The following is a 10,952-nucleotide window of genomic DNA, read 5'->3' on the forward strand; positions in this document are numbered from 1 at the left end:
TCCTTACTGTTATTTTAAATCTTAGGCTACATAGGGATCTTTAAAATAAATCAATTGTTTGATAAATCACAGATGGCCCACCCATGGAGTATGTTCAGTATCAAACTGACTTCCCTCTTCTATCCAACACTTTACTGGATTGTGTTTGTGCAGCAGATATGGATCAAGGAAATAAGATGATCTTAATACTGGGTTAAACACACTTAGGAAAGATCAAATCTATATATTAAATCTCAGAATAAAAAGCTTTTGATTATTGACCACTATAATTATTTTTCATCACTATTCCCCTCTAGTCACGTGGATAATTAAGGAAATAAAATAGTTCACAGAACATATGACCCTGTTTTAGGACACATTCTTCAAATCGTCTTGCTACCAGTAATAAGACAAGCTACCTGTAATTGTTTGGAAAGCTCCAGTGGGATTGTCCACTACAAACTCAACGAGCTGCTGACATGATGTGATGATGGGAGAAAGAATCTGTGAAACAAACAGACGTATCTCAGAATATGCCATCAGCAACAAGAATAAAAGCCATTTTATACTTCCATAGTACCAGTCTGTATATGTGCCAAACCTTGTCATGGAAAAACAAATTGTACTTTTGTAATACTATCCTAAAGAGTAACCACTAGTCGATACCTCTTGCCCATGAAGAATGGCAGGCAGGATCTTTGTGAGAAGGTCCTAAAGATGTCACACGTTTCTTCATAGACTTGGTCGGCATTTGCATGTAGCCTGCCCCTGGGTATGAAACTGTCTGTTTTGAAGGCAAAAGTGTAAAGATCTCTAGTCCCACTGTTTTACTACTCACTACAAAAGGAATATAGTGAGCTACCTCGTATGTTCACTATCAGACAGTAGTTGTGTTAGTTGTCTATTGCGATACAACAAATAAACCCACAGTTTAGTGGTTTAAAACCCCACACATTGACTCTCGCGCAGTTTCTGTGTTTGGAATCTGGGTACAACCTCCAGGATCTTTTGTTTCAGGGTCTTGCAGTAGAGATGGTATCACAGTCACACCAAGGTTCAGCTGAGGCAGGATCCACTTCCAAGCACACATTAGTAATTGGCTGGACTCAGTTCCTCACTGGCTGTTGCAATGAGAGTTCCAGTTCCTGCTGGCCACTGGCCAGCGGCTACTCTCAGTTCTTTGCCACATGGGGCTCTTCAATACAGAAGCATGGTTCATCAAAACCAGCAAGGAAGTCATTATGCAAAAGTCATAGTCTTTACAACCTAATTGTAGAAGTGACATCTAATAACTTTAGTCATATTCTTTAATTAAAACCAAGTCACCAGGTTCAGCCCACACTCAAAGGGAGAGAGGATTAGACAATTTGGGGAATACTGGGAGGCAGGGATCATTGGAAGCCATCTTAGAAGGCTGCCACAACAAGTGATTTCTCAGTTGGTGGCAGTAGAGGATATTGGGGGAAAGTAGGAAGGAGAATGCCAGGAAACATGGTGGGAGAGAAATTCCTTGGAAAAAAGCTCATAAAACCCCAGTGATATACACATTGTCAGTAAACACAGTTGAATCTGGGAGGTGTTAGCTGCCTTGAGAAAGTGTGTTAAGTCCCAGGTCAAATTAATATGTACCCTTTCAAAGCAATAATCCTTCCAATTTCATATACATTGGGAAAAATCGAAATAGGTATTACTGGGTGATGATGGCAAAATCTAAGACAAAGGCAATGATTGATAACAAAGAAACACAACCTCAAGAAAAAGGGAAAATATTCCATAGCTGATGCAAAAAAAAATCATAATTCTTATTCCCTTAAAATGCTGTATCTAATAATTAACATCAATACAATGAAATTAATGACATTCAAAAGACTCCGAATCTGCATTTATTTATCATTTATTTATCCATTTACTTATAATTTGTCAAGCTGAAATTCTAAGTTTGTTTTGTAAAGAACATAGACCTAGTGGTAATTTAATGTTTGCCCTTACTGTGCACCCACCCCTCATTTTGATAGGATAGTTGGCTCAAGGGGCATCTGAGTGCCTCAGTCATTTAAGCATCTGACTCTTAATTTCAGCTCAGGTCATGATTTCATTGTGAATTCGAGCCCTGCATTGGGCTCTGCACTGACAGTGCAGAGCCTGCTTGGGATTCTCTGTCTGCTTCTCTTTCTGCCCCTCCCCTCTCATGCTGTCTCTCTCATGCTCTCTCTCTCTCATGCTCTCTTTCTCCCTGTCTTTCTTTCTCTCTATCTCAAGAATAAATAAATAAATAAATTTTAGAAAAAAAGGGAATAGTTGGTTCAAGTTAGGGGTATATTTGGTGACCATTAAACAAAATATAAAAGTATAGCTTATTGATCCACAAGGGAATGGGGGGGGGAATTCATTCTTATGATTTCATTGTTATTAGCATGGCTGTTCTAATAAGTTGAGCTAATAAGCTGAGTGTATGCACGTATGGGTTATATACATGTTTTTATGATAGCGAAAATGAACAGAGATACAACAGATAAATTGTCTTAACAGGTTATGCTTGGTTTTCGTGTAAAAACTTCCTAATTAATGCCAGTGTTGCAATCATTTTTATGACATTCCCCAAAGATGGCACTTTAAGGGTTATGCCATATGCTGATTGACAGCAGCCATAATTCCATACAATGAGACTGTATCATATTGTTTGAAGTGAGGTGATATTCATCTCTTGAAACTGATCAAACATACGACTGCATCAAACAGTATTACAACATAATCATGCTGTATGTAGGGACTGCCAAGGTTGATCACCATGTTGTGCTCCTTTTCCTTGGACTTCTCTAATAGCAGTTGTGACTGCTTCCACATTTTCCTTTAAGAACTGCAAAATCTAAGAAGAAAAAAAAAACCTGCATAAAATTGTGATTTCGCTATGCTGTGTGAGTATACATCTGTAGACTGCTTTAGAATAACAAATTTGCTCCTGCTAAGATCTCCCTAAATATACAAATAAAAATATAGTAAGGCCAAGATAAGAAGCGGAGATTTGAAACACGGTGAAAATAATTCAAATACCTTTTCTTTCTTTTTCTTTCTTTCTTTCTTTCTTTCTCTTTCTTTCTTTCTTTCTTTTCTTTTCTTTTCTCTTCTTCTTCTTCTTCTTCTTCTTCTTCTTCTTCTTCTTCTTCTTCTTCTTCTTCTTCTAAGTAAACAGGAAACCTGGAAGAAATGTCTTTTTAAAAAATACTTTCCAGTGTCTGAAACTCCCAGTGGTATTTTTTTCTAATGTGTTGTTTTGTGAAGCCACGTAATTTTTCTACTGACCTTGGGGCTATTTTTATTTTGGCTTCAGATGAAATGATCAAGAATCTGTTCCTCTCCCACTCTCAGTTAATGCTGATCTTGTAAAGAAGTGTGAGAATGGGCATGAGTGAATGAGGGTGATTTGGTTATTCTCTTAGTGACATGACATCCTATAATGCAGTGGCTTGTAGAGTGATGTAAGTTAGGGACTGCCCTTTTATTATCCATCCATCCACCCACCTGTCCAATATACTAAAAAAGCCATTGTGGGGGGTGCCTGGGTGGCTCAGTCAGTTAAGTGTCTGACTTCGCTCAGGTCATGGTCTGTGAGTTTGAGCCCAACGTGGGGCTCTGTGCTGACAGCTCAGAGTCTGGAGGCCGTTTCAGATTCTGTGTCTCCCTCTCTCTCTGCTCCTCCCTCAATCACACTCTGTCTCATTCTGTCACTCAAAAGTAAAATAAAAAAAAACATTAAAAAATTTTTAAAAAGAACCATCAAGATACTTTTGGGACTATGATCAGAATAGTTTACAAAGAAACAGGGTGCTTGGTTGAGAGTCCTCTCTTCATGCTGACATTCACTGACAGATAGGTTAACTATTCTGATTCTCCAGTGTGAATCCACGGGAGTCTGCAGGATATCACTATCCTCTCTGGACTTTATCCCTTTGTGTAACTCTACCCTAACCCTGACTTCTTAGGCTTAAACATCCTGCCTTCTAGGCCTAAAGAAACTTCATGGTTCTTTGAGAGACTCATTGGGATGTGAGGAACACAGAGGCTCTCTCTGATTGGTTCCTTGCACACCCACACAGCCATCTGTCTTGTACTGTTCCTGCGTTATGGTGGGCACCAAGGAATCTGTGAGGTTGGAGGCCTCTTTTGGTTCTCCCGAGATAGAAGATCAGATCGCTCTCTGCTCCCAGATTCCTTCATTTAACCTTGGACATTTCTCTCAGATTAGGTGTGGGAGCGTCAGGCCAAAGTCCCTTCACAGAGACATCACCAATATTTAAGCTCTGTGTTTTCCTTCTGACCATTTTCTCTTTTTCTTCCCTTCAGCCTGTCTATGGGGTCTTCATTTAAAATGAGGTGGAAAACACTGGATTTTCTTCTGTTTTACCCAAATCTTTGCCTTGTGATATTAACGCCATGCTTTGAGATCATAGGGACTTCATGCTTGATACACAAATGCCCAGGGTTTCAAAATTAAAATTTAGGAACTGACTTTTCCTTTATCTTTCTGCAAGAGCATCCATTTCCTGAGCAATAGGGAAGTTCTAGCTGCTACCCAAACGTGGAGAAGGGCTACTATGCACCCTCTCTCTTACTTCTTTGCTTTCAAATGAATTCATTTTGTTATTTGACCTTTTTCTTTCCTTTTCTCTCCATTTTCTTAGAGTTCAATTGCCCGGTTTTTTTTTTTTTCCTAGTGTATTGAATGGAATAATTAACTTGCTATTTTTCATCTTTCTTCTTTTTAATTATAAATCGTGAAGACTGTGTAGTTACCTCTAAGCACTACTAAAACTACATCACAGATTTTTGTTTGTTTGCTATTGGTTGCTTTCCTTAAATTTTGGGTTTTTTTTTTAAGTTTCTATTTTATTTAATTCCAGTTAGTTAACATACAGTGTTGTATTAGTGGCAGCTGTACAATATAGTGACTCAACAATTCCACACATCAATCAAAAATCTGCTAAGAAATCTATACACAGAGTACAAATAATTCATTTTTTAATGTTTATTTTGACACAGGGAGAGAGAGAGAGAGAGAGAGAGAGAGAGCACGCAATGATTAAGGGAGGGGCAGAGAGAGAGAGAGAATCCCAAGCAGGTTCCATGCTCAGCACAAAGCCTGATTCACTATCTCAGGACTGTGAGATCATGCCTGAGCCTAAATCAAGAGTCAGATACTCAACTGACTGGGCCACCCAGGTGCCCCCAAAATGAATCATTTTTTTCTGACTACTTTTAAATTGCTGACCTGATGTTCTGTAAGCCCCACTTTAATATGTTTTTACAAAGGAGAACAACTCCCTATTTAACTGCAACACAACCAATAAAAGTGGAATATGAACTTTGATACACTCCTGCCCTTTAGTCAACAGATCACATTTCAGAGTCATCAGTTGATATAACAATATATATTTTTTTTAACCAAAGGACCCAGTTTAGAATCACACACTGCATTTAGTTCTCATGTCTCTTTAGTCCCCTCCAGTCTAGAATATTTCTCAGTCTGCCCTTGATTTTTATGACTTTTGTGCTGTCGAAGATGAGTATAGGTATTTTGTAGAATTTCCCTTGATTTAAGTTTGTCTGATGTTTCCTGATGATTAGATTCAGGTTATAGTACCATAGAAGAGATGCTGAGTTCCTCTCAATGCATCATACCAATTCACGCATGATTTCAGTAACTGATATCTTCTTTGACCACTTGATAAAAGTGATGTTTTCTAGGCTTTTCCATCATAAGTTACTTTTTGCTCCTTTCATGGGGCAGTACCTTGAAATCATATAGATATCATATTCTACATAAAACTTAAATTTATTCGTTAATGTCAGTATGGTTTCATGGTTTCCTATTTTACTTAAGATTGTAAATTCTATAAGTTGTTGTATTACTCTCAGTATTAACTTTGATACTTGAATTGTGGCTAATGTGGACAGTAGGAGCCCCTTAAAGCTGGTTTCTAGGGTCTTCTCTTATAAGTTTCCTCTCTGTAGCCCCAGAGTCAGCCATTTCTCTAGGAAATCCCATTTTCTTTTACTGGACAATGGTATTTAGAAGCCAAGATCTGTGTGTTCTCTGTGCTCATTGTTACCAGAGTGTTGCTGCTTCCAGGCCCTATCAAAAGACAGAACCAGGAAGTAAATGTATGCCTATACCATATATTTACATGTACATTTATTTCTATGTCTATCTATCTATACGTATTGAAAACCATGAGTTCAAGCTGACATTTACAATTTCACTGTAGTTTTTTCCCTCTCCATGTATGTAACTACCTTGTCTATTAGTGAGAAGCCTAGTTTCCATACTTCTTCAGATATTTACTTATGTGATCAACCTCACTTTATGCAACCAATCTCCCATTCCCATGATAACCCATTTCTCCACATAGATGCCTTCCTTTTCCTGCTTGGGCTCTGATTCAGCTGCACAGAAACTTTCTTATGCTGATTCCTCATGCTAAAGTACCTGCTATCCCCAAGTGGATGTTCTCCTCATCTTTGTTGGGCTCTGATATCCTCCTCTGAGCCACTGCTGTTCCATCTACCTAATCTGTTTCCCCTAATAGCATTAAGATTGAATTATTCAGGGAGGGGAAGGAGTATCACTCAAGTCTTGCCATTTAATGTGTTTATTATCCTTCAGTTCTTCAAGTCATAAGTTAGTTTATGGATATTTTGCATTTTTCAAATGTATTGGGTCTTTTGTTCGGAGTTTTAATTCAATGACATTGTATTCAACTCTATTTTCTAATTTCTAAATTAATCCAATTTAGATCAGTTCTTGTATTTGCCAAGACTTCTTTGAGATCCAATTAGTGATCAATTTGGTGAATGCTCCAAGTTTGCCTCAAAAGATTTCATGTTCTCAAACTCTTGGGTTCAAGGTTCACTATATATCAATCATAGCAGGTTTATAATTTGTGTTGTCCAAATTTTCTCTATCCATACTAAGATTTTTATCTGCTTGATTTACCAATTACAGAGGTAAAACCATTAAAAATATTTCCACTGTGATTGTATATTTGTCCTTTGTCTTTTTTTCCCCCAAAATTTGATCAATTTTTACTTCATATATTTTGAATGTATGCTATTTGATGAATACAAGTTCAGAAGTGGCATATCATCCAGGTGACATTCTTTTTATCATCATGAGCTAACCAAAATTAATTATTCCTGACAATGTTTCAATAATGGTTTTTGCCTTAATGTCTATTTTTCTGATATTAATATAGCAATACCAGTTTTTTTTAGTTGTTATAAAAATAATGTTTTCTATATTTGGATTTAGTTCCACCATCATATTTTGTGCTTTTTTTTTTTTAAACATGATTCTGTTTTTCTTCTTTCTTGCTATTTTTTGGGTCAATCGAGTTTGTTTTCTTTAAATTTTTTTTCTTGTTTGGAAGTAATATATTTTATTTCAGTTCTTTTACTGTAACTTTGTAAGGGCTAAGGTTAATGAATATGCTTACTTTTAACTAATACAAAAATGTAATGACACTTAAAGTATGATTATTCTTCACGTGTCATATATTATTGTTTTTCAGACTTTTATCCACTCTGCTTTTCAAAAAATATTTATTTCTGAATTTCTTATGACACATTCATCCAGATCAAAAGAAATGAAGAGTTATAGAATCACAACCTCTGCCCATTGTCTAATTTAAGAAATAAAACTTTATTCATATAGTTGAATTGACCAGTGTAGCCCTCCTCCCTTCAGAAGGGACTACTATGAGGTCAAGAGATATTTCATCTTGCTTTTATGCCCCAAATGGTTATTTTTATTATTTTATACAGAAAATGCTCATTTAGACTTATTATGTACTTACCATTTTATTTTGTCACTATTGCTTCTTTTATCTCATTCTTGTCTGGGTTCAGTTTCTTTCTATGAAGAACATTCTGACTTGGCTCTTTCAGTAAAGTTCTATAAGTGTTCAGCATTCTCATTATTTATCTGGAAAGAAGTATTTGCTTTTGACCTCATTCTCAAATGATATAGGTATAGAGTATGAAATAGATATGAAAATAGAATTGTTAATTGACAGCTATTTTCTCTCAACAATTTACAGATATTATTTTATTTGCCTATTACGCTGCAATTGAGAAAAATCTGTTGTCAATATCATTAGCATTCCTTTGTAGATAATCTGCCTTAATAGGTGGATGTTTGTCCTATTGCTTCTACTAAATCCTTGTGAAATTTCTATTATAAGGACTTTTTCATTCAAACCTCTCTTTGTATGTGTATTTGTGTGTGTATGTGTGTGTAAATTATATATACATACATATGTATAATCTCAGATTTATTTTCTTTATAACCTCAGATTTACTCCTAAATTCATGAATTCTGCCTAAACTGTGTGCAATATGCCCTTAAAACCACTGATTGCATTAACTTTGAGGGCAATATTTTACATTTTTAGAATTTCTAATTGGTTCTTTTTCAAATCTATCTGTTATCTTGTTTTGAATGCTTTATTTTTCTTTTTCTAATGCTTCAGACATTTTAAATCTATATATGTTATAGTCTCTCTGATATTTCTATTATTATCTGATAGTTCAAAAATTCCTTGGAGTATAATTCTGTTGTTTTTTTCTCTTTCATAAATCTCTCAAGATGGACTTTGTATGTTTTGGAATTTTGCATGATGAGCTCAGTGTTGATAGGCTTCATCTGGAGACATCATGATGACCTGGGATAAGGTTGTATCACACCAGATTTGCTCTCAGTTTGCTTCTGCTGGGAACACATTGACATCTCAACAGGAAATCTTTGGGGCCATGCAGTTTGAACACCAAGCTCATATGATTGGTGTTCAATCATATCAGTCACATGACTGACATGTCTGTGTTTACAAATTCCCCGGGGAGGCTTATTTTCCACCTTACACCCAAGACTAGAAGGTTTCCGTCATTGTTTTCTCTTTGTGCTAGTTTACAGATTATTTCCAGTCTACAATTTTACTGAAAGGGTAGCCCTTAAATGATCCTGGATTTATGTAAGTTTCAGTTTCAACCGCCCCCCACCCCCATCTCCCCCCAGAATTTTTAAAGCCTTGTTTTCTATGTATCTCTGAACATGAAAATGAAAGCTTCTAAGTTTCTGAGACATAACCATCACCCTAGCCTACCCCAACTCTTATAACCTGCCTCGTTGGTTTATGTCATTACCACCTGGGCTCTCTGTTCTCTCTTCCTTTGGGTCCCTGGTGATGTTTCTTACTTTCTCATGAACTCAACAATGGATTGAAGAGCATTTATTTTATTGTCTCTAGAATTGTAGTATTTGTAGCGGGCGAAGTTTCAGGGTATCTAGACCATAATAATACTGTAACTGGAAGTCCCTCTTAACTTCCCGTAGGCCTTTCAATTTGCTGCAAACTATTCTGGTGGGCTTCCTCACAAATCTGGATCTCTGCAAGGGTTTCCCATCTCAATTTCACAAACCAGAAAGTCATTCTGACTCCTCCTTCTTCTTCATGGTCCAACCAACTACCAAGCCCCATTGATTTCTCTACAGAATGTATCCTAAACCAATCCACTTGTCTGTCTCCCCCTGCTTTAGTGTAAGTCACCACCATCTTCCCCTGGACTACCATAACAACCTCCTAATTCTCCTCCCCTCTAATCCATTATTTACACTGTAGCCAGAAAAAACTTTCTAAAAACTAAATCCGATAAATGTACTTTCCTGCTTAAATCCATCAATAGCTTTCCATTATGCTTTAGATAAAAAGTTTTTTAATTCCTTAATATGATCTATTTCACATGGCTTATTCACTTCCATCATTAATTAATCTAACAAATATATACTGAGCAGCCACTACTTCTGGGCATGGTACTTAGAACTGGGCTTGCAGTGTGTATTAATTTCCTACAATAACTGAATGTTTGTGTTCCCCACCCCCCCGCCCCAAATTCATAGTTGAAATTCAAATCCCCGATTTGATGGTATTAGGAGGTGAGGTCTTTGGGAAGTGATTAAGTCATGAGGGTGGCCTTCATGAATGGTGGGTTTAATGCCCTTATAAAAGAGTTCCCGACCATCTCCTCTGTCCCGTCCATTATGTAAGAACACAGCAAGAAAATGAGAGTCTATGAAAAGAAAATAGGCTCTTAACAGATACTGTCACCAGACACTTAATCTGAAACTTCCCAGCCTCCAGATCTATGAAGAATACATTTCTGCTTAAAAAAAATTTTTTTTTAAAGTTTATTTATTTTTGAGAGACGGATAATATGAGTCAGGAAGGGGCAACGAGAGAGGGAGACACAGAATCTGAAGCAGGCTCCTGGTTCTGAGCTGTCAGCGCAGAGCCCGACGCAGACCTTGAACTCACAGATTGTGAGATACGACCTGAGCCGTAGTCGGATGCTCAACCGACTGAGCTACCAAGGCACCCCTAAATTTCTGGGGTTTTTTTAGCTACTCAGTGTATGGTATCTTTGTTGTAGCAATTGAATGGACAAACTACCATAACAAAGTGCCAGACTAGCTGGTTTAATTAACAGAAACTTATTTTCTCACAATTCTTGAGTCTCTGGAAGCTAGAAGTCCAAGAGCAAGGTATTGATAGGGTTGATTTCTTCTGGGGCCCCTCTTGTTGGCTTATAGATGGTGGTCTTCTCCCAGGTCTTCAGATGATTTTCCTTTTGAGTGTGTCTATGTCTTAATCTTCTCTTCTTATACAGATACCAGTCAGACTTGTATAGGGCTTACCCCAATAACCTCATTTTCATTTAAACACCCTATCTCCAAATACAGTCACATTCTAATGTACCGAGTGGTCAGACTTGACTATATGAAGTTTAGGAGAGACGCACAATTCAACCCTTAATTCTGTAGTAAACCTCATCAACCTTTGTTCTTGCAGTTTCCTGTTTCCTCTGCTTTCCAGATACTTCTCTGTAAGAAGTGGGCTTCTCTTTCTTTCCTTAGGGGCTTTGCA

At 37.1% G+C, this 10,952-nt stretch overlaps 1 long non-coding RNA gene across 3 annotated transcripts in view; it reads right to left on the minus strand.

The window, feature by feature from the left end:
* LOC128314022 (uncharacterized) overlaps positions 1–2,229 on the minus strand; it is a 64,694-nt gene extending 62,465 nt beyond the window's left edge. For all 3 annotated transcript variants that reach the window (XR_008295321.1, XR_008295322.1, XR_008295320.1), the window contains exon 1: positions 399–2,229. This is a non-coding gene — a long non-coding RNA (uncharacterized LOC128314022). The remainder of the gene's footprint in view (positions 1–398) is intronic.
* Positions 2,230–10,952: the final 8,723 nt, after the last annotated feature.

This window comes from Acinonyx jubatus, chromosome C1 (genome assembly GCF_027475565.1).
Source record: "Acinonyx jubatus isolate Ajub_Pintada_27869175 chromosome C1, VMU_Ajub_asm_v1.0, whole genome shotgun sequence".
Lineage (NCBI taxonomy): Eukaryota > Metazoa > Chordata > Mammalia > Carnivora > Felidae > Acinonyx > Acinonyx jubatus.